Source organism: Chionomys nivalis, chromosome 15 (assembly GCF_950005125.1).
Source record: "Chionomys nivalis chromosome 15, mChiNiv1.1, whole genome shotgun sequence".
Classification (NCBI taxonomy): Eukaryota; Metazoa; Chordata; class Mammalia; order Rodentia; family Cricetidae; genus Chionomys; species Chionomys nivalis.
In genome coordinates, this window is record NC_080100.1 from 21932225 (window position 1) to 21957021 (window position 24797).

At 42.6% G+C, this 24797-nt stretch overlaps 1 protein-coding gene across 1 annotated transcript in view; it reads left to right on the forward strand.

The window, feature by feature from the left end:
- Nucleotides 1–7733: 7733 nt before the first annotated feature.
- Nucleotides 7734–24797, forward strand: part of Rai14 (retinoic acid induced 14) — a 161319-nt gene continuing 144255 nt past the window's right edge. Inside the window, exon 1 of the mRNA XM_057789855.1 lies at nucleotides 7734–7752. The gene's annotated coding sequence lies outside the window, so the exon portion shown is untranslated. The remainder of the gene's footprint in view (nucleotides 7753–24797) is intronic.

A 24797-nucleotide genomic window follows, 5' to 3' on the forward strand; every position in this document is an offset into this window, starting at 1 on the left:
TTTCTTAGATAGCGTTTAATCTACTTTGCCTTACAATATGCCCTCAAGAGCATCTCTGGAGGTATTGTTTCTGCTTTGGCATGCTAAAAATGCACCTCTTCATTCATCCATTCACTCATTCATTCATTAGTTCACTCCGTATAATTGCAATGAGCTTATAAAATATGCTTGGTTCTGCAGTAGGCAAAATAAAAAACAAATATAAATGAAGACAAGCTTCATCCTCAGGGAGCTTGTGGTTCATCAGCAGAAGCACACAGAGTCATCAAGTAAACATGTACACAGGAGTGCTTTGGTAAAGAAAAGAATGGAAGCACGGAGCAGGTAGTGGGGCAGTTATGGCTCCACCTTTGTGTTCAGTGACAACATTCTGGGGATAACAAAAGCAAACCTGAGTTTTAAAAGCTAGATCTACTGTTCCATATGAATAAGGGGATAAGGTATTGTGGACAGAGGTAACAGAACAGTCAAGGAATTAGGGCCGAAACAAACACTGAATGCTGATGACCGGTTTTGCTATACTGAGAGATTGAGATTTGAGGATTATAACGCATGAAATGAAAGGCCACAATCAGACTTTACTTTCAGTCTCTGTGCTTACTTAATCCACAGCGCTGCCTACTTTGTTCAATCGGCCTAGCCTGGAGCTCTTCCCTGCCTCCTTCTAGTCTTCAGAGAGAGAGACAGAGAGACAGAGAGACAGAGAGACAGGCAGAGACAGAGAGACAGACAGAGGTGGGGAACAACTGTGATCCATCAGATGTGAACATCTTTCCTACAGCTCAAGCAATATCTAGATCAGGTCACTCTCACAAGAAACTTTGACTCCACAAGACGGTGACAAGATCACACATAAAACACAACGTCCTTAGCATTCCTGATTTATAAATCAGCCTCCATACTCAATGCGACTTCATGTGCTGCAGGTTTGCACCTTGATAAAAATTGTAATTCGGTAAATTATCAATCATACCGATTTTATGCCTAATAATTTCTAAACCAGTTGGACAAACGTACCCCCTCCCCAAGACTCTTAGCTAAGCTTAAACTAGCTCACTTGGGATGATTTCATGGGCTAGTCCACGTCTAATTTCTAGATTAAGGGATGATTTCAGCAAGGACGGTCCTGGGCAATGGCTGAGTCAGCTACACACATCAGCTTTCATAGTTACGGGAAGAGGAGAGCTACATACATGTTATCACCGTTACAGGCAGAGGAGAGCTACATACATGTTATCACATCACAGTTACGGTAAGAGGAGAGCTACATACATGTTATCACATCACAGTTACGGGAAGAGGAGAGCTACATACATATTATCACATCACAGTTACGGGAAGAGGAGAGCTACACACATGTTATCACATCACAGTTACGGGAAGAGGAGAGCTACATACATATTATCACATCACAGTTACGGTAAGAGGAGAGCTACATACATGTTATCACATCACAGTTACGGGAAGAGGAGAGCTACATACATGTTATCACATCACAGTTACGGGAAGAGGAGAGCTACATACATATTATCACATCACAGTTACGGGAAGAGGAGAGCTACACACATGTTATCACATCACAGTTACGGTAAGAGGAGAGCTACATACATGTTATCACATCACAGTTACGGGAAGAGGAGAGCTACATACATGTTATCACATCACAGTTACGGGAAGAGGAGAGCTACATACATATTATCACATCACAGTTACGGTAAGAGGAGAGCTACATACATGTTATCACATCACAGTTACGGGAAGAGGAGAGCTACATACATGTTATCACATCACAGTTACGGGAAGAGGAGAGCTACATACATGTTATCACATCACAGTTACGGTAAGAGGAGAGCTACACACATGTTATCACATCACAGTTACGGGAAGAGGAGAGCTACATACATATTATCACATCACAGTTACGGGAAGAGGAGAGCTACATACATGTTATCACCTCAAATTTGCCTGTGATTGAGCTTTAAGCCATCCTGCCACATAATGCCAACCACTAAGAGAAGATTACTTAATGAAGCCACAGTAGATAAAAAAAAAACACAAGACTATTACTCTCTATATCTAAGCAGCATACATCTCCAAATATACTTATCTACGAGCGCTTTAAAAGGGTGTAATTTAAAAAGTAAAGTTGGTTTCAAAATTGGAAATGCCCTTAGCCTAATTTAACAGAATGTAGCAAGATTTTTTTTTCCTCTTCTTCAAATTGGCAGGTTGGATGTATTAAATTTTGCGTGAAATTTCTCAGTTTGCGAATAAAAGCATTAAAAGAGTGTTTCTCCGAGAGTTGGATCTAAGCCAATTAATGAAAAGTGAGGAAATGATTCATCGGAGAGCATGAGATACTCCGCATTCTAGAATTTATATTCCCCCTCCCACACTCGCTCAAGAATGGACTTGAGCAAAATCTCTAACGTCACACACTGCTTCCCTCCCGTGCACACGCCTGAGCCAACAGGATGAAACAGAGCAGTGCTGAAGATGTAGGAGCAGAATTAATTCATCCCGTGCAAGCCACATCTTAGAACCAACCATTCACTGCACTAGAGCCTTTATTTATTATTTTTTTTCAAGTTCTTGTGCCCCGCTAGTGAGAGAGGCTCTTAGAATCTGAGATTAATAATATCTAACATGTTTTGGGTTTTGATTAGCAAGCTGAGGGCTAGTAATTTCCCCTTGAACAAGGAACATGGATTTCAGTTCGGAACATCTGTAAGCAACAGAAGCAGGGAGGGAGGAAGGGAGGCGAGGCCAGCAATAAAAGTTTCTCCATTGCATTTACCAAAGAAACGCTGCGAACTCAGAGCACCAAATCCCAAACCTACATGTCCTGCTTGTCTCCAGACAGACCATAAAGCTGCTCGTTAAGCAGCCTTTCAAAAGAAAAAGGCTGGGAATTTTATCAAGATAGGCAGTGTTCTGGGATAGGCTATTCGCAGAGAGAAAGCAGGTCCTTTCTTAATCATGAGAAGGAAAGGCTTCTTTTCACCTTGATCATGCATCAAACCTCGATTGAATGTGACAGGCATGGAGAGAAATTAGACTATTGGGAGAAAAATGAAAGTAAAGATGACTTGGACAGAAAATAAAAAGGCAGAGGAAAAGCTAAACAAAAATCACAAATGTGGAAGGAAATGTGTTGGAGTTGTTAAAACAAAAACAAAACCCAACAACCAAAAAATTTTGAGCAAGCTCAGGCAACGAAGTTTATAGTCAGCGTGTTGAAAAAGCAAACAGGGGCAAGTGGGAGAGAAAGGGAAAGAAGGGGCAGGCACACTAGTATAGCACATGGCATGTACTATTATACATGAGGGATGGCTCATCAATCTTTAATGCATTTTTAAAAGAATGAGCCATTGTACCAGGGGAATTCTAAGGCTGCCCACTGGAGATATTGTATAATCCGTCGCATTTTTGTGTAGGAAAATAAACAAACCGCAGACCCAACCACTAGTCACCAAACACGACTGCCTGCTGCTCACTGGGGAAGAGCTCTTCTTGACATTAGAATGTGTTCCTGGAACATTACCTCTCAGCCACAGGGGAAATCTATCTGCAAAGGTTTCCCTAGGTCACACATCCACTTACAAGGAAGCCTGTCTGAGGTCGACAGCAATTCATTAAGATTTTGATATTGCTCTGTTTGTAGTACTTCCATCGCCCAGTACAGATCTTTGCTTACTGCAAACACAAATCTGAAAACTCCTTTGCTTGACAGGGCCTCTAAATTCCAACTACACTTTGGGCGGATGTGTCTCTCGTTCTCTCTATTGATTTTGTCCAGAAGCACAGATGCCTGCCTGCTTTATGGAGGATTACACATGGATTCCCCAAAGAGAAAACTGATATGTAGACGGACTTGAAGATTCTGAGGCTCAGGGTCTGGGAGATGGAAAAGATTTGAGATGAGATTTTTTTTATATATTATTGAAGTTAAAAGTTAAGAGTTCATTTTTGTTGTCAGACATAGTATTCAGCCTCTGCTTGTCTAGGTGATAAGAATGAAGACTCTCAAGGGACTTGTGAGCAGGGTGGGTACAGAATGCATATAAGCCAATAATTATAACTCATTGAGTAAGGAGCAGAAAGAGGTCTTATTTTGTTTTTTCAAATTACAGGATGTGGTTTTAGTATAATTTTTATAAATCCTGATTCAGCACCATGTGAACTTGCTGTTCTGTGTAACCATAAGATGCAATTACAGGCAAATAGAATGTTTAGACAACTTGGTGGTGATCTCTCTAGGGTAATTTGCACTCTCACGGTGCTTGCCCAGCCTCCAAATTCTGAGAAAGAAACATCATTTATACCCTCATCCTGGTGACCCTTTGCACTTGTGCAAATTCCATGGAAGTCGGGAAGAGCTACCTTTAGGCATGAGCTAACTCCGATCTCTCACCCATCTACAAGCTCAGACTGGCTCTCACTCTAAGGATGCTACCCAACCCCTGAGAGCCTCCTGACAGGAATGGAACTTGAAACAGCAGCTCTGGAAGGTGACTGAACAAGTATCTCCCAGTGTTTCAGATCCTTAATTCAGAAAACCTCCTTTTGGGGCTGCAGACATGGTTCCATGAGTAGAATGCTTGCTTACTATGGACAAAACTCTGGGTTCAGCCCCTAGCACCACATAGACCAAGAACGGGAATATAAGTCCATAATGCTGTACAAGCTGCTTGAGAAGTAGAGGCAGGAGGATGGGACGTTCATGTTCGAGACCTGCTGTGATACACATGACCCTGTCTAAATGTTTTTTATTTTTATTTTTGTGTGTGTGTGTTAAGGTATTTGATCAATTTTATTTATTTATTTTTTATTAATTTATTTATTTATTAAAGATTTCTGTCTCTTCCCCGCCACCGCCTCCCATATCCCTCCCCGTCCCCCAATCAACTCCCCCTCTCTCATCAGCCCTAAGAGCAGTCAGGGTTCCCTGCCCTGTGGGGAGTCCAAGAGGCAGAGGCAGGAGGATCACGAGTTCGAGGCCAGCCTGGGCTAAATGTTTTTTAAATAATAAAAAAAAAACCTCACTTCTATAAAACCCTTCAAAAGCAGTTATCACGGGCAGATAGAAGCAGAAGTGGATTCCTAGGCGTATTTATCATAGCAATTGTTTGCCAGGGACTAGAGATGAGAATCATCGTAACTATCAAACCACAAAGGTTAGTTCATCTACTATAAATGTAGTTACAATTGTGTGGTACATTTTGTGTGGTACAATAGAGATTGGAGTTAGGTAGGGTAGGGCATGCCTATGATCTTTGCCCTCAGAAAGCTGAGGAAGGACTAGGGAGTTTGAGGCTAGCCTGTCTGAAAACAGATGAATAAATTAAAATAAAAAGAGAGAATAGAAAATATAGTCTCATTTTATTTCCTTTATGGGGAATGGGTTGTGTATATGTGTGTGGGGGGGGAAATGTGTGCATGCAACATGAAACATGGAAATCAGTACAATATTAATTATTAACTTCTCTAGTGATTTGGACTATGGGTGATGTTTTTAAATTTTCCATTTTTCACTAATGAAATATGAAGGGTTTGTTTGTTTGTTTTGGTTTTGGTTGTTTGATTTTCAAGACAGGGTTTCATTAATGTAGTCCTGGCTGTCCTGGAACTCACTCTGTAAACCAGGCTGGCTTTGAACTCACAGAGATCCTCCTGCCTCAGACACCCAAAGACTGGGATTAAAGGCATGCACTACCGCTGCCCAGCCTGAGTTTTTAATTACTATAAATGTATAATAATTAAAAAGGCAAAAATCTGTAGGCTAAGAGTGATTTTTTTAATGGGGGTGAGAATTTTTTTTTCTTTTTATTCTTTTTTAATTAAAATTTCCAAAACAAAAATCCAAAGCTTGTATTTTGATGGTTGCGTATAGAACCTGTTTCTTATCTGCGGCTGCTGGTACACTGCTAAGTAAGTAGGTGAGGTGGCTTTGTGGGGAAAGAATCCCAGATGAAAGATTCGGATTACATTCCTGGGGACATTCCATATGGCCCTGGAATTTGGGGTAGGGTAACAGGCCTGTGTCTCGATGGCTTACCGCAAAACCCTTTGCCAGCGAATGGACGCCACCACTGTCCTCTCTGTAGACTGGGTCCCCCGTGCCCCACCTACCATCATCCTTCAAGTCTCTCGGGCCCCAGCCTCATGGTCTGTAAGCTTGTGTCAACCCATCTGTTCCTAGTTATCTGGAGGAGACCCACAATCTGGCAGCTCTATTAGGCCAGCTCAGAGCTCTTGGGTTAATACCCAATCCCTCAGTCTAGTGTCCCAGGACTCTCGGCAGGACTAGCTGTAGAATGTTCCAGGCATAACTTTCCTCTTTAAACTTGCTGGATTTCAACACTGCAAAGAGAGTATCAGGCCATCAAGGCTTCCCGATCACTGTGCCCTTTGTGACTATGCAGGCTGCCCTCATGGAGCTGTGCAATTCTCTGTCAAGTGAGAGCAAATCCATGTGCTCTGGACCTTGAGAAAGAAGTGGAGAAAGTTGTAGGACTTTATTTAAGGGCCCTAGGGATTATAATTCAGGAAACAGATCCATGTGTCTCTAAATCCGTGTTCCAAAGAAGGTGGGCACTTCTACTAAGCACACAGGATTGACTTGTTACCAGGCAGTGATTCCTTGGTGGAGAAACTTGTGTTAGAGAACAGGGCCATGCTGTTGGCTAAGTGTATACAGTGTAAGGCCCATAGCCTCACATTCTTGATGGGCAACTCAAGTCTCCGGGTGCAGTGTAAACCTATGTTCTAGATGCCATGGTCAAAGTGTAAAGGTCACCAAAGTTTGATTTCTCAGGCAGCAGCTGGCACAGTCCTGCTTCTAATAGCCATCAGGCTTCCCTGGGAAAGGCCCTTCCAGTGGTATTTCCATCACGGTTTTTCCTTTAACTTTTCACAAGAGGCCCTTTAAAGTAGAGCCAAGATGAGAGGCTTACAGAACTCTTCCTACCAGCCCATTAGCAAATTCTATATTACTGTGTTGTCAAGACAACCATATTATTCCATACTATCTCTATGTCAGAGAGGAGGACAGGAGAGGAAGGAAGGGAGAGAAAGAAAGGGGTGTGTGGTGTGTGTGGGGGGGGGGGGTGGTAATAACCCAGACAAGGGGAAGAAGGATATCGCTACAGCTATTGCATCAGCCGCCTTTTCTCCTTGGCGCGGCCAACTGTGGGTTTCACACACCTTTGAAATAAAGCAGCTTCCCATTGTTGAGCAGCTTTTTAATCCAAGGAAAGGATTTCATGGGGCGACCCATTAACAGAACAAATAGAAACCTGTTACCTAGAGTTGGGTGACAAGGAGAGCTCCCACGTGATTGTGTAATTAGCACTTTCACTTCCTTCCACTTCAACCGTTCAGAAGCCGGTGGGAAAGGCTCTGCAAACAGAGGCAAAGACTAAGGGAGGCTGCAGTGGGAGACCTGGCCTGCAGCAGGTTTGGAGCCCATTGCTCCCGGTGCTGGGAGGTCTGGGACAACTCGGTACTGCCAGCAGAGATGAGAAGAAAGTAACATGGAGGACGCCGTAAGGTTTTATCCATGGAAGTATTAGTTGGCTATTGCCCTGAGTAATAGTCACTGGGATGGATGTGCGGCAGGGGAAGCAGCCAGTCACTAAATATACACTCTGCTTGTTTTGAAGGAAATAGCTCTCCTTCCTGTATGTAAGTGCACACAGGACATTAGTACAAAATGTTTCTTAAAAGAAAATGGAAAATGCCCAGCCAAAGGTAAGTCTTTTATCTGAGAATTTAGGCAAGTCTGGTAGTCCTAGAAAGATCATCGTCGTAGTAAACTCGGGGAAACGCTTCCTGTCTGTAGTTATAACTCGTTTATTTCAAGTGGTGTTGTGTGTTTCAAACTGCCTTGAAACACAAGGTTCTGGACATGGCCTTGAAGTATGACTTAGTTTAAACTTTATTCAATTTTCTTGAATGTCTTTTTCAACTTCACTCAACGTCTATGTAGAATATATTCACGTGTCGTTATAGATCCTCAGGGGAAATACTAAAGGAGGGAGCTCAGTGCTATCATCACCATTTTAAAACCCGGAAGGTGAATAGTCAAGTCTGCCCATGCTGAGGCTACCCAGGTCAACGGCAACATACAGAGCCTCTGCTTTGGCCAGAGCTGATGGCATCTGCAGTGAGATGTTGGTTATCCAACTGATTGCACATGCACCCTTAGATGAAGGGAATCCACAAGGGAACAATAAGATTTTTGTGAAGAAAACCTCAGAAACTATTATTTTAAACAAACAAAAAAAAAAAAAAAAAAAAACAACCTGTCCACTAAAAGCTTGTAGAGTCTATTGCATGTCCACGAAGAAGCCTTTTAATGACTGTGTCATAATGGGTTGTGAGACCTCATCAGGGAGATGTGTGTGGCCCTGATACAGAATTGGTTTCAGCTCTAAGGCCCGAATGTGGTTCAGTAGGACACAGGTTAGGACACTCTCTAAACTGGCTCCTTCTCTGAAAACTCCACAGCCTCAAACTGTGCACAAGGCCAGCAATTCAGATGTGCTTTGTAATGTTTAAACACTAGGTATATAGTGTTGGCGAGGAAGGAAAGGAGTCTTAACATTTGGTGGCTGACATAGCACCATATGAAAAATTTTGAGCCAAAAATACATATATATGTGTACTGTTTCTAGCTGAGAAAATTTCATAAGACATTTAGAAAAATTAATTGGGTCATCCAGTCCTCCAGTAAAAACATACTCCTGCCGGGAGAGAAAAACTGAGCTCCTCCAGATGAAATCAATTTGAATTTCTCTCTTAGCAAGCTATAGCACTAGAACATTGTGTGTTTTAGAAGTAAATAGCAGAGAAACATTTTTTGAAATTCTAAGTTAACCTAATAACCTGCTTTAAAGAAGGAAAAGAGAAGCCAGAGCAAGGGTTTTGAACTTGAGCCATACTTGGAGTCAATCATCTGAAGAAAAAGAAAAAAGGAGAAGAGAAGGAGGAAGACAAAGAGGAAGAGGACAAGAGAAGTAAAGAAAAAAAGAGAGAAAGAGAGATCCAAAATAGCTACCTCTGCTGGTGACTTGGCTGATCATGTCAGGCTCAGAGAAAGCTCAGAGAAAGGCACTCAACCAGGGCGATGTTGTGTTCCATTGTTCTCCATTTCCGGTTAACACTTGGAAGTTCTCGCAGTGTATCAGGCCCCACTGAGAGCACACTCCTCCTGAGCCAACTGGAACATGCTTGGAAAGGGAGATTTTACAGAATGAAGGCTGAAATGGTGGGGAAGGAGAAGGCGGTACTGCTCCAAAGGCATGGGCTCAGATTGGATTCTAAAGCTGGGGGAACACGCTGTGAAAGACAGAACGGCAATATTATAGGACATTCAATCACTCAACAAATGCTTATTCAGTTCCCATTCTGGCCAAACACGAGTCACCATTCTCTCACACTTAGGCTCTGCTAGAGGACACAGAACAGAAACACAAGGGAAAATCAATCAGCAAATGGCTGGGAGAGCACCAACTTGCAGGAACCAGAGAATGTAGTTAGTGACCAGCAGGCATTTGCCACATACGATGGGGTGTGTAGTCTGGAAAGGATAGCCAAGGAGGCAGGTAACCCTGGATCTGAGACCTAAGGATGAAATTGAAGGAGCCAGGGAATGGTACTCCAGGCAGACAAAACAGCAGGTTCCCAAGGCTTTGACGGGGAGAAGGCATAGAGCTTGGCATGTTCATAAAAGATGGAGGATATGCTGCTAGCTGGGGCCCAGTGAGAAAGGAAGAGATGATGGGCGATGACCTTGCAGGGTTTAGTTAGTGAATAGATCTTCCGGGAATTTGTATTTGATTTCTGAGCATGACTGTGAGCCCCTTAAAAAGTCTGAAAATCCACTTTCGGTGTGCAAAGACTGCTGAGTTTTGATGATGATCTCAGAGAAGAGGGGAAATAGAGACTAGTTAGAAGTTTCCTAAAATAGAGCAGAAAATGAAAGGCAAGAATTGAATTCTTTAGGCGTAGCCACAGAGCCCTGGAAATCCACTCTATATAGAAGCCGTCATTCTAACTAGACCCTCATGGACTGCAGGCTAGCCTCAGACTTGATGTAGTTGTGGGTCACCTTGAATTTCTGATTCTTGTACCTCCACTTCTCGACCACAGGGATTGTAGTATATCACAACACCCAGTTTTATGGGGGCCTGTGGATCCACAATTCTAGGTCCATATATTGTTGCCTTCTTACAGCAACAAAGTAATGTATGAAAAGCAGTATCTTTTTACAGAGAGTGGTTGTATCAAGCCCCGGCATTTACAAGTGGTCACACAGAAGGAGTTGCAAGATAGTTATCAAAACTTCTAGAAGCATTGCTCAGAAAGAGGCAGGCGTAACCTCCTCATTCTTGCAGCCATCCTCTTTGAAGTTATGGATGGAAACTATTAGAGCTAAGGAAATGACTGAAATAGTTTTCCCCGGTCATGAAAATGTATCAGCACAAAAGCTCCAAAAACGTCCGGCAGCCTCAAAGCTTACCAGGGTGGTTAGTGAGCCTGAGCCCGCTAGCTTTTCACACATCCGTGAGGATAACTCTTTAAATTGAACTTCTCACTGAGAACAGAAATGAAACATTCCAGCTTGTCACTGATCTCTTACAAAATCTGGAACCTGACTGCCTTTTGCAGTCAGGATTCATATAAAATAGTTCCACGGGGCCAGAGAGTCTTTGTTTGCTCTATGTCTGGTTGTAATTGTTTCGTTCTTGAGGTTTCTTAGCCACAAAGTCTCCCTGGACCAGAGAGTCACCAGAAACTTGGTTTTGCCTTTTTAAGTAGGGGAGCTGTCCCTCTGCCTACCTCCACCAAAACCACAGGGCAACAGACACAAGCAGCTGGACCAGATCCCACTTTCTAACCTTTACTCTGTCTCCTGATATCCCAGCATGCACGACTTCAAACCCAGGAAATCTTGATTGTAATGGCTTGGATTTTTGCTGTCTGTTTATTTAATTGATAACAATAAAAGGTATTTCCTACTTTAACTTTCCTATTTTAGACGCTGGAAGGTAGAGGACTGTGTGGAGGTTTGGTTTTTGTAAGAAAAGAAAATGTCAGAGGTAACTTTTATTTATTTATTTTGAAGCTCTGAAAATAAACAGAGAGAAATAAGATCTCTCTACCCCGACCCCACGGAGTGCAGTAAGACCTACAATCTGGAAGAGAATATTTTTCTCATTTAAGGAAAGCACGCACATTCTGGTGTTAACAGGGGCTGGTGTCGGGTATCAGAAACTCACTTCCTCTCTTGACCTCACAGGGTTCCTGGACCACCTACAGCTTCAGGAAGTTGGCTCCTTGCCCAAAGCGATGCTGTGAAAAGGGAAAAAAAAGGAGCCCAAGAGGGGAGAGTGGAAGCCAGTGGTGACCCAGGCTCTCCTCACAATTTAACTAGCTCCCAAGTTCCCAAAGCAGAGCGTCGAATGAACTCAGGGAGCGACATAAATGGCACCATTCTAGAGACTCAAGAGACATTCACTCTAACACACACAGTCCTTGGCAAAACACCAGGATGCCACACACACACAGGATGGGATGGGAACACAGGGAAGAGTATGTAGTCCAGCTCAGAGGAAGAGAGGGGAGAAGGTTACAAGAAATTTCTAGAAGGTGATAGCTCTCTGAGTCAAGTTCTTTTCTATAACCGTGACTCCTGCGGCTCCCTGAGTCAGAGAGGTACTTTCATGTTCATGTTGTAATAGCTCTGAAAGTTGGATTGAGCTATAAACCAGGGAGATTTGGGATGGATCTGGGGTCAGGTGACTTCCCTAAAAAGGATGTCATTAACAGTTATGGAACAATTTGGTGTATCCTGTCATCAGCTCATTTAAAGGCAAACATTACACATGCGGCGTTTAATTGAAGTTTTAAATGTTTTAGGCAAAATTCCCTGTGGTTTGGTGTCAACAGCAAAAGGTTACTATCTACAAAGGAAAGCTTAAGAATGGAATAAAAATATTTGCATTGGACACTAAGAAAAGAGCTATTTATCATTAGAGGAATGGCCTGAATGCTCCTTGTTTTTCACAAAGTGTGTTTTTGCTGGACTCAAGATATCCACAACTCAATGAATCTGGTTACATATAGTTACTAAGATACCCACAATAATCATAATCATTGCCTACCACACATGGATTATTGGAGATCAATGAAAGAGAAGTTTACAGTAACAGAGGAATAGGTTCAGGAAGTATCAGACTAGCCAAGGCTGGTACTACCAACTTCCTGTGAGATCCGATATTGCCTTTACAAACCTATATATCATTTTCTCTCTTTTTGGGTGGTAATCAATGATGCCTTAACTTAATGGATAAATTTGGTCACAAGGGACAGAACCCCACTCACTTTAGCTTCAACTAAAGACAGTGGATTCTAGAGCCAGTGCCTGGAAACCCGCTCACAAAGGAGAATGCCAATGCATGGCTGCCTTCAGTGACATCACAGACACTGGAGACCCTCCTGTCATGGGAGCATTTTTACACTTTAGAAACTGGCAAATTCCACGAATCGGGATTTTATTTGCTTTTTGAGAACTGATTTAAGAGCACACTCCTGCCGCGGGGGGATTCGTGGATTGTACTGGACTGTCTCATGGAGATTTGCTAAGGTTTGGAGCCAGGTAATGTACAATTATGAGAATCAAAGCTACCCTTCTTCACGACCTTCTCCCAGTCTCTCTGGGACCGCACACTCCCGTATCTCTACTTGGATCCGCACATCTCATCATTCCCCTCATTGTGGAGAATCAGAAGCATGGCTGAAACAAGCTTTTCCTAGGACTCCAGTTAGAGTGAGGTCTTGAGAAGGGAAGGATGGGGCCAAAGAGAAATGATGCGTGTCTGGAATTGATTCTTCAAAGGAAATGGCCGGGGCTAAAGAGTAAGGTTGGGAGGGTGTTTCAAGCAATGAGACTTGCAGGTACAGAGTCACTGATGGGTCCTAAAGTGGACACGGTTGGGAGATAAGAGGCCAAGGAAAGAAGTAAGACGAGATGTGGAACTTGCGCATCTTACTGGGATGCAGCTTCTATTCTGCACCCACAGGATTAAAAACCAGAAACATGAAAGCTGGCAGACCTGTGGTCTAGATGGGCCCCAGTAAGATGTCCCAAGGCAGCCTGAAGCCTTAGTTTATGGATGAGAACTGACTGCTCCAGGGCTCAGGTGTATCCCGTATACTCCCAAAGAAGAGGTAACTAACACTCATCCTCTCTTGCCTCAAAGGGTAATCGAGGAGGCAGATGATATTATCAATGTGAAACATTTTAGGACCAAACCATAGTTCCAGGATGAGAGAATTACTCATCTGTAAAATGAGGGGTTACAGTAGATGGATCTAATGTCCTACAACTCTGTTATTATCCTCATTATCTGATGACCATGCTAAATTGCAGGGTTTATGAACCCGAAGTACCCTCCCCTCCCCTCCCCTCATCATGTAAAGCGCTTAGGCTGGGTATGTCACCTCCAGAGTGACACCAATAACAGAAAGTTATGCAGCGATGCCAACTGTTTGGATCTGAGTAAGAAAAGGAAATTGATTTTGTAAACTAGAAGTAGAAACAAACCCTTTAGAAAGAAGAAAGGCTTTTCTTTCTGTGCATCACATGTAAATGTGTAATCAGACCCCTCAATTGGTAAATGCTCTGGTTTTTTTAATGTTGCATATTATGCTAAAACCAAAATACCAAATGATTTAACAGTGGTTTTCAAAACCCGAAGATAAAACAGGGAGGTTTCGAATCATGAGGTTTAAACTCTCTCTCTCTTTTTTTTTTCTTTTTTCATTTCTAAATTACCCTTCAGCCACAGTGTTTCATGTTTGGCAAGGCTCTCATGTTTTAGAAAGGGAAATAAGTAAAATAAAGCACTCTTCATAGAAGTGGTTCATCGAAGGTGGTATCGTTAATGGATGGTTACAGATTGAAGCCCTTGCTGGTACAAAAAGCTCTTCATAGATCAGGCACTCGGCCAAGGGCCTGGCCAAGTGCCCTGGCCAGCTTTCTTGCTTACATTTAGATCTCAAAGAACTCCCAATGAGATGTTCCCCTTGGTCCAGGATGGAGATGGTCCTCCTAGGCTCAGATGGATACGAGTTGGCTTGCTCGGGATCTCACAGCCAGCAGTGGCAGCTCTGGGATCCAAGGCACAGAGTTTGGCTCCAGTCTTCATCCTTGTTATTGCTTCATAGCAGCTTATCTCGGACTGCCGAATATGATTTCCTAAAGACTGCTTTTCCAACGTTCAAGATAACCCTGTCACCCATATGGATGTGGAGGGGATGTTGGCAGAAGTCAAGGCTCTGTGGTCTGAATTTGCAGCCGCTGAGGAGTGGTCAGAACAAGCCTTGTCCCTTATGCTGGATGGAACTGGAGACAATCTTGTTGAGAGACGTGGGTCAGAACCAGGGGAGCACTTAGAAGCATTTCCCCTTGCGTAGCTTGTAAATGAGGAAGGGAGGAAGGGGGAAGGAGGAGAGGGAGAGAGAGGAAGGAGAGGAAAACATACAGAACAGGAGGAGGGGGCTCCTAGAGAGAAGGGAGAGGGCCTCTGGGAGGGGTGAGAGGCCAGAAGGAGACAGCAATGGAGGGGTGAGCTAGATTAGAGTGTTTTATAGGCATGAATGAACTGTCACAATGGAAGTCATTACTCCATCCAATTACCGGGTGTTGTTGTGGTTTGGGTGTGAAATGTCTCTTGTTGCCTTATGTGTTCTAAACACTTGGTCCCCAGATGGTGACTTTATTTCAGAAAGTTATAGAACCTTTAAGAAGTGGAGACTAGATGGAGGGGGTGGATCACTGGGATCAGGCCTGTCTAGCCTCTGCTACTTCACTGCTACCTCTCCCACCCTCAAGACTATGTCTTTTTCTCCTTTTCTTTTTTGTTATTCATTTATCATGTATGTGTTAATACATGTTACAGTATACATGTGTCTGCTATGTTTTGTTGAGAACAGAGGTCAATTTTAGGTGTCTTCATCAATCTCTCCCCCATCCTACTCTCTGAGACCGTCTCCCACGGTACCTGGAGCTCACTTATTTGGTTAGACTGGCTCACAAGCCCCAAAGATCTAGCTGCCTCGGCCTCCCCAGCAGTGGCATTGCTGCCATGCCCAGCTTTTCATGTGTGCTGAGGATATAAGGTAAGGCCCTCATTCTATGCAGCAGGAACCTAACACCCGACTTATCCATCTCCCTAGCCCAGATAGAAAAAAAACAAACAAACAAACAAACAAAACAAAACAAAAAAACGAAACAAAAGAGACTTTCTTAAGTTGCTTTATTTTGTCAAAGCCTTGAAAAAAGTAGCTGATCCATGCTCTAATAAAACAAAGAATAAGTAGATGCCTTCTTCAACATTTGTAGCAAATACAAACAAAGCAGCCATGTTTTCTGGAAGGCACTTCCCAAAACATCAAAGGTGTCATGTCTCAGGAAGGGCTGAGTTCCAAAAAGCCTTTTGCCCCATATCTAAATGGGAGGCTTCCTTATCCTAGTTAACAAGGCCTTGAAAGAGGAAAGGAAGTCTCTGTCCCAAACCTGGCTGCCTCCCTAATGGTTGAACAAAATCAAAATAGCAATTGCAGCTGTTTCTGCCTATATTTAAAATGATAAAACATGGGATGACAGACGCCATGGAAAAGATTCTAGCCACATTTCTGAGCAATGCTCCCCAGTTCAGCTTTTCCCCCCAGAAGCCTTTAAACAGACTTTCAAAAGACATTCAAAGAAAACCTTTCAAAATGGTATTAGATTCTTTCCTTTGGTTAACCATGAGTTTAAGTGAGGTACAAAAGACCGTGTGGGAGGAAGGCAATGGACCAGCTCAGCTATGCACTCTATTTCAAGCAGAGCAATCAAGTGGTGTGCATTTATTGAGCATTTACTAAATGCCTCGCTGTGTGGGCTGAAAAAAAAACCCCAGGGCAGTGAGATATTAACAGCTATCTGGGGACTAAACTTGGGGGAGGGGGAGAAAAGGCAAGCAAGATGACTAAACTACAGCAAGTAACATTGTGTAAGAATAAGAGAACACAAAATAGTCTGTCATTGTAAAGCTCTCCTGTCAGCTCCTTTCTGGGGGTGCTTTAACCTGTAAGCAGAGAAAAACCCTCTCTTCTGTCCTTTTCACCCATCTGATACTGTAGGCAGGCTCTCCTGCATTTCTGGCTAGGAACCGAGAACCCAAGAACTGGGCCCTCCCCTCCCGGTGACTATATAAGTCACAGCCCTGTATTCTTCGCCTCCCCAGGAACAGAACAGAGACTGGGGTGAGTAGCCGTCACACTGATGAATGAATTGTCTAACTGCACACCAGCTGAACTTCATTCAGCCCATAATGTGGCTGCCACCATGTTGCTGCATTCAAAATCTGTTTCTTCTAAATGTGAGGAAAGACGTTCAGATGGTACCAATGGGGGTCTGGGTGTAAAACGGAGTGTTGACAATTACCTCGTCCTGTTAATCTAGGTGACCCTGGGAACTCTGTTCTCGTCACCCCCCACAGCAAGACTTATTGTCCCCCTTCAGCTAGGCAGGGTATGGATGGGCAATCCTCCCATAGTATTCTAATGTTGTGTTGTGGAAACTTTAAATGCATTGGTTAGGAAGGGGAAATACCAGGTAACTGACTGTGGTGACACACAGGCTGAGACAGGAGACTCATGATTTCCAGGATGGTCCCGATAAATAGGGAAAAGTGCTGGGGAGACGACGGCTCAGTATGTGTCTTTGTCAGGGTTTCTATTGCTGTGGCCAAACACCATGGCCAAAAGGAATTGGCGAGAAAAGGGTTTACTTGGCTTACAGTTCAGCATTGTTCATCCCTGAAGGAAGTCAGAACAGGAACTTAAACAGGGCAGGCACCTGGGGGCAGGAGCTGATGCAGAGGCCATGGAGGAGTGCTGCTTATTGACTTGCTCCTCATGGCTTGCTCAGTCTGCTTTCTTATAGAACCCAGGACCACCAGCCGGGGGATGGCACCACTCCCACAGAGGGCTGGGCCAGCCCCCATCGATCACTAATTAAGAAAATGCCTTACAGCCGGATCTTATTTTCTCAATGGAGGCTCCTTCCTCTCTGATGACTCTAGCCTGTGCCAAGTTGACATAAAACCAGCCAAGAAGGTCTGAAAGTGCTTACTAGGGAAGTGTGAGGACCTGAGTCTGGATGCCCAGAACTAATGTAAAAAACCAGGTGCAGCACCCTAATCCTAGCCCCAGGGATGCAATGGATTCTTGGGGGTTTCTGGCCAGCCAAGACAGCTAAATCCACCAGCTCCAGGCTCAGGCTAAGGTGGATAGTGACGTGCATCTGAGCATAGTCAAGCAAAGAAGACTGGAGCTGGAGAGACAGCTCAGAGCTTAAGAGGCCTGGTTGTTTGTTCTGAGGACCCAGTACCCACATGACACCAGCTGTAACTCAGGGGTCCAAAAATCTTTCATGGGCACTGAACACATGTGGTGCAGAGACATACATGCAGACAAAATCCATCCATCCATATATGTATTGTATTACATATTATATATATATATTATATATATAAGCAAATCTTTAAAAAAGAATAAAGAGCTCTTTCCTGAATCCCATGACCTGAAGTATTTTGAGAATCCATGGTTCCAAGTACCATTCAGTTCCCTTTGTTTGGTTTAGAAGGAAAGCAGTGGAATTTGAGACCGGCTGTAATAACCTACCAGCCACATTACAAAATTTAACTTTCAAATTCATCAATACCAAATAGTCTAGCAAGTCATACCAAAATAACACAAATCATATTGAGTGCAATAGAACTTCCTACATTGCTCTGCCTTTGCCTAGAGCTCTCGAGGCCTCACACAGCCTCTTCCTGTGTTTGCCTGTAGCAGAGATGTTCTGCCTTCCTTTATACAATGGCAGCATGCCTCTGGTGCACAGCCTAGGGAATAGTTGTCTCCTCAAGTTTTCCTATCTGGATTGCGGAACTGTCTGGCTTGGTCTTTCAACATCTTACCCAACATGGTTTTGGGAAAGAGTGCAGATCTCAGAGTCAGAAGAGTCAACTTTTGGGTCATGAGTATTATAAAGAACAGAGTCATGGTACAGCCAGGGGGAAATCCAGCTTCTGCTTGTGCGGAACCTTGGCCAAGGATACAAAAGGAAGGAATTATTTGGAAAGAAAGGTGGGAGGTACCACTTAATGGTTTCACTCCGGCCCAAGGCTGACCTTAGCTATGCTCAGGCAGTCAGTGTGACTGGCCATTTCTGGTGCCGTATAGCATGTGGGTTTCCTAGCAGTCAGAGTTCTTAAGTCTGCTTGGCCGCATGACAATTCCACAGAAAGAAAAGATGAATTTGGTTGTTTATTTTAAAACTAGGTTTTGCCACATAGCTCAGGCTGGCCTCAATTTTGCCTCAGCCTTCTGAGCACTTCAATTTCCAGGCATGCAGCATCATACCCAATCAGAAAATGAATATCTAGTGCCCTTTCTCCCAAACGAACCTTTATATTGGTATTGGCATGTACAGAAGTGAGACCGTCTTAGCTACAGCAAACCAGAAACAACAAAATCCCACAGACTAGGAACCTAAACACCAGATACCAATATTTGTACAACTCTAAAGACTGGAAATCCCAGAGTGAGGTGCAACAGGATTGGTTTCCTTTGAGGTCCATCCATTTGGCTTGTTACCTCTTCACATAGTCCTGATTTTGTGCCTCTGGGTTTTTGTCTTATTAAAAACACCAGATTGGAATAAGGCACACTCAAATAGCCTCCTTTTACCTTATCACTTTAAAGTCCCTAATCCCTGCAAATTTACATTCTGAAGTACTGAGGTACACAGGATTTGAGTTGGGGAAGATGTATTCTATCCATAATATATACTCCCCAGCACATCCTTAAGCAACTGAAACTCCTCGTTCTATTCCCAAATCAAGAGAGTATCAGATATGACCGCCCTCCAACAGATCCTTGCTAATACCATTTATACAGATAACTACATGTGACCTTGATGCATTGTTCAAATAAACAGGAAAGAAAGAAAAGGAAAAGAGAGGTGGCAAAAGAACAACTAGAGTATAGACATTAAGTAGATAGTGTCATCCAGCTCTTTCTTTCTAGGGACCCAAGCAATATAAAGAATTTTAATGCTGCTGTAGGCGTCATACAGTGGTGGTTCAGAACAGTCTAATTTTTTACTGTGGAAATCTGTGTAACAGAGGCAGGTATAAAGGATTCTATGAAGAAACCAAAATGAATATTATATCATCCTATATTCTTCTGAAAATTTCTTTAAGTTGTTCTTAACCTTGGAAGATAGTTTAGTAGGCTATACAATTCTAGGGTAAATTATTTTCTCTCAATACTATGGATCATATCTTTAGATTCTAGATTCTCTTACTTTTATTAAAAAGATAAGTATTTGATTTTTCTTTTTTGCCATCTTTTTCTCTATGTCTTTTAGTTAAGTCTATGGCCATAATCTTTTAAAGCGTCAGCATAACATTAGAAAGTCATTTATTTTTTGCTTGATTTCTGATGTATTTCTCTACCAATATAAGAAATCATATTCTTGCCAATTCTGAATATCCATGTTTTTCATTATAACATTGAATGTTGCCTTTACTTTCTCCTGTCTATTCTTCTAGAATTCCAATTTCAAGTGTTTTGAATATTTTTCATTCATGTCAACTAGCCTCAATTTCATGGTTTCCATACCTTCATCTCTGTGTAGAGCATTAGAAAACAATTCTGAAACCTCTCCTTGCAATTTGCCAAATGATTTGTCAGATTGTGTGCTATAATAGAGTTCCAGGGATGAGCAATTAGTGTGGATTTTAGTTCACAATCAAGGTGAGTGTTATCTGAAGAAAGCAATCGTGTCATGTGCTTAGGTGACAGAAGACAGAGGACCCCTGAAGAGGGCAAACTCTGCACCCTTGTATGGTAGGAGAGGTAGATGTCACTTCTGTATTTCCTTTTCATAGCAATGCTGTGGCCAGTTCATAAGGGTGGCGTCATCATAACTTATGTACCTTCCACTCTGCTTGAACATTGCTGTTTTAGGATTTAAGTTTCCACTTTAAGAAGTTTGGAGAATATGTTGAGACATATTAGTTCTCTCATTATCTACGAAAAATCAGCTGTTTAATTCATACATTATGGTTTACACTTTAATTGCTATATTCAACATTTATAGAAATTAACTTTAGTTCTTTTAAAAATAATTCTTTATTCTTGATGGTCTTTTGTTCACTTCTTATGTTTCTCTGACAGTTCACAAATATTTTATTGATATTCCCTTTAAAGTCTATATCAATGGATGACACTGTGCCCAGATTCTAATTCTGTCCTCCAGTGTTTCCGCTGATCCTAATTTAGGGTAGTGTGTTTTCTCATGCACTTAAAATTTTATGTTGATTGTTTCTGAAAGATTCCTCTTAAGGAAAGGACCAGAATCCCAAAGCCTGGCTGAAGAATATCCTCACATATGCTAGAGACTGTGGGGTACTTTGAATAAAATTTACTTTTTTATAAAATATTTTTTCTACCCAAGGCTTCCAAGACCACAGAAGTATCTGCACTAGATCCTGCCAAGGTCAGGTTTAGGATTACAAACTGTCAGAAAACTCTCATATTTGTGTTTTCATTCCTTTCACCAGTACTCAAGAAAATCACATTTTTTTCTTGACTTCATTTTGGCAGAGAATGATTTTTTTTTTTCCTTAGCCCATTTTTGTCTGAGGATGTGGGTGGGTGTTTGAGGTCCTGGGTTTTCTCCTTTGCCGAGAATGAAGCTCTGAAGATCCATAGGGGACCACGGGCTGCCCACATTTCAGGACCTGGCGTCACTTTGGGTGCTGTGTTTTCACCTTATGAGTCTCACTTAGGATCTGACGACCAAAAACATTAACAAAGGAAAAGACAGAAGTGTAAACTTGTCAAAAGGGAATATCTCAGCTCAGGGGAAAATCACACGGGTGTGATCACCTGTGAATCATGAATTTTTTTTTTAATTTTAGAATTTTATATACTTTATTTAAGGAGAGTGAGAGTGAGATATGCCAGAGACAGCAAATGGTTTTTAGGAGAACTCAGTGGGACGATCGAGGGTAAAATTGTTCAACAGACCACTGGACTGTCTGAGTAGATAACGGATTGTTAGTGATTCTCCGTGGAGCCACAAAATAAAGGGTACTGGTGGGATGTAGGTCTGTCCAGAATGCCAGCAGACCTCAGTGCTTCCTGTGATACAAGGTTAACCCACAGAAACTGGGGGAAGGAAACAAAGGTCATTGTTTTCTTCATTGGGGTGGAGACACAGACTTTAAGAAAACAAGAGACTTCAGAGAAATTCTCTTGCAACATCTACTGCCCTCCACATTCCTTTAATTTAAAATAATCCACATTCCAGGATGTCATATTTGGGAATGATGGTCCTGGAATCCCTCACTTTATAGTAACAGATAAAGTCAATATCTAGTCTTCTTGTTTTCATATTAATAGAATTCCAAGTTTCTATAGTGTGTGGTATTCCAAAGTAAAAAGTCTTTATTTCCATTCTTTCCTTTTAGTGGTATGTGTTCATAGGTTGTTGTTCACCCAACAAAAGATAACTGGTGAAGCTTTACCCTCTTTCTTTTTAAAAGTTAATTTCAAAATAATTATTCTTTGAAAATTTCATGACACATACAAGGAATCTTGATTATATTGACCCCTTGATTATATTTAACGCCACTTCTCACTTTCCATAATATCATCCAACATGTGCCCTTCCCACTTTAATGTCCTTCTTTTAAAAATTTATGTGCATGAATGTTTTGCCTGCATGTATATGTGTACATCACATGCCATGTACCCCTGGAGGCCAAAAGCGGGCATTTGGTTTCATAGAACTGGAGGTAGAAAAGGTGATAAGCTACCCTGAAGGTACCAGAAATTGAACCCAAGTCTTCTGAGAGAGCAGCCAGTGCTCCTAACTACAAAGCCATCTCTCTTACCCCACACCCCCATTTGTCCCCTCAATAACTCACTAAGTCAGTCCAGTTAGTGCTACCTCTATGAGCCCCATAGACTCATATATCTGAATGCTTAACTATCAGGGAGTGGTATTGATTAGAAGGATGAGGGGTTGTGGCCTTGTTGGAGGACATATGTCACTGGGGTGGGCTTACTCTCTTCCTGTTGCCTGCAGATATGAATGTAGAACTCTCAGCTACTTCTCCAGCACCATATCTGCCTGCATGGTGCCATACTCCCCACCATGATAATAGATTAAACTTCTGAAACTGCAAGCAAATCCCAATTAAATGCTTTCTTCTATAAACTTTGCCATGGTCGTAGTGTCTTCTCACAGAAATAGAACACTGACTAAGACAGGTATTAAAGATGTATTCAGCTGGAGGGTCATATGTCTCTTTGCCAGGGGTAAGGGAAATGACTCCTTTTGGCAGGCAAAAACTGGCTTCACACATTCCTGAGGAATACTGCTTTTTATCTAACCATGAAGAATCAATCTGTAGTCCAGGTCAAACTTATTTCTGGGTATTTGAGCTGCCTTTTGGAGTCCGGAGACCTGGAGTTTCCTTGGGACCTGACAATAACTAGCTTGGAAGCTGTATCGCTTTGTGGGCAGTTCTCAGTGCTGGCTGCACAGAGGAATAAAGGCAGTCGAGGAAGAGTTTAGTGACACTCTACGGTGCTGTAAGACTTCAGCAGAACAACATGCACGCCTTTCAATGGCATGACTGTGACCTTGCAAAGCTATAGAATGCCATTGAAGAACTAGAAAGCAACACAAAGTCACTAGCTGCCTTCTTTTGTTGACTTTTTAAACCTTAGGGATGCTTAACATTTAGTCATCTAGCCTTCATAGCTTAACAGTCTACAGATAAACTGGGCATAGATACAGTAACAGGAGAAAAGAACGTGACTCATTAGCATGGAGAAACAGATGGCAGGAGACATGCAAGATACAAAGGGTTGCTTGACAGATCCTTGAAGCTTACTTATAGAGACAAATGGTTAAGGGCTTGGGCACCCGGAAAAGGTTGTGGAGGAACTGTACAGAGAGAAAGCTTGCAGTGCAGATGAAGTGTTGAAGTGTCCCAGGAAATGGGGGGCTTGTCACCTCTGACTAGACCAGGTGTCAGGGTCCAGCTCTCTTCTTTCTGTGAAATGATGGTTCTTAGAAAGGAGGGCACCAGGGGAGAACCAGTACCCACTGGTTATTACTAACAGAGATTTCCTTTATAGATGTGAATTTCTTATATGAAGAGGGTAGCTTCTTGGGATAATTGCTGTGTTTGGAGAGGTCTATAGATTTTCGGAATTTTTAATCAACTGGAAGAATTCCAAAGACATACATTAGGATGAGGTAGTTGACTCTCCTATAGTACGATTGATTATCTTCATGCTATCGCTCCACGTGGCATGGACCAAAAATTATCTCATATTTCCTTTTGAATTTAATGTTGTAGCTTACATTTAGTGGATAAACTTTCTTTATAAGATCTAGCAAATAGTATCCTAAAAGCTGTACCCTAATGGCAGCAGATTCTCTGTATGTGCTCTCTCCTCTCCCCTAACTTTTATGACTCTTTGATGCTTCTCTATATTACTGATAATGGTATTATTTCACTTTTATTCTGTACCAGGCAGAGAACACTTGATTCCTTTGAGTTAACTGGTTCCTGTCCAAAATGAACAATGGGAAGCCAAGAACGATGAAACAATTTAACATAGTTTTTAAGCATAGACACCACTTAGTAAGTTTTAAATTTACTGCCTGAGCATATCAGCTTTGTGTGCTTAAGGAATATTCATTTTCCAACTTTATTTCATGCTTCAAAGCAAAGAGACGGCGAAGCTCAGTGCCACCATGATTCTGACAGCAGCTCTGAGTTGGGAGAGAATCCTCCCGGTCACCTTCAGAGGACTTTTAGGATGGAGTGTCTGCATATGGCCTCCCTGCTTTCCCTGGCCTTCCACAGAACTCACCTCACACACACATTATAGCTCCTCCCAAGCACCCTTCTAGTGTTTAGTCAGTTTCTATCCGGAACAAGCATTCAGGAGAGAATACCCAGACTCCGGGTGGGACAGATTCTGGGCTTGGGAGGGAGAACCAGGAAGGGGAGGAGTGTTCCCATAATTTATATTTGCTCACTATGAGCACATCAAGTTGGAAGTAAGTGGAGAGCCCTCTTAAGACACACAGTTTAAATAAAAATGTTTAAAATACTTCCCAGAAAGCCACAAAGCAAATATGAGAGACCCACTCAGAGCTCCACCTCCCTCCCTGTCCCTGCGCCCTGGGTCTCTGGGTGAGAGGTTACCAGCCCTACTCTGTGCCAGCTTCCTTTGTTTTGCCATTCTTTTCAGAGGGCCTCCCAAATTCTCTTCCTTGTTACACAATTCAAGGGACCTACTCCCCCCTGGGTGACCAATAACTACCCAGATATCTTTTGCCCCAGAACCTTCCCTGTCCCCACTTACTGTTTTACTATTGTTGACAATTAATCTTCCTGCCTTTTGTGTTCTTGGGGTTCTAGGAATCTGGGGGAGTCTTGCTTCCCCCTTCCTGCTTTGCTGGTTTCCACTGGCCTTCCTTTTGCCAGCTCTTTTTAGCTCTGTTGCAGGAACATTTGCGACAGACCTCTCTGGCTCCCTCAATTCTACCCCTCTTTCCTCTTCTGAAATGACAAAGACACCCAGAACATGTTGTCAGCCATCTTCATATTCTGCAAATGAAACCAGAAGTCTAGAAGGAG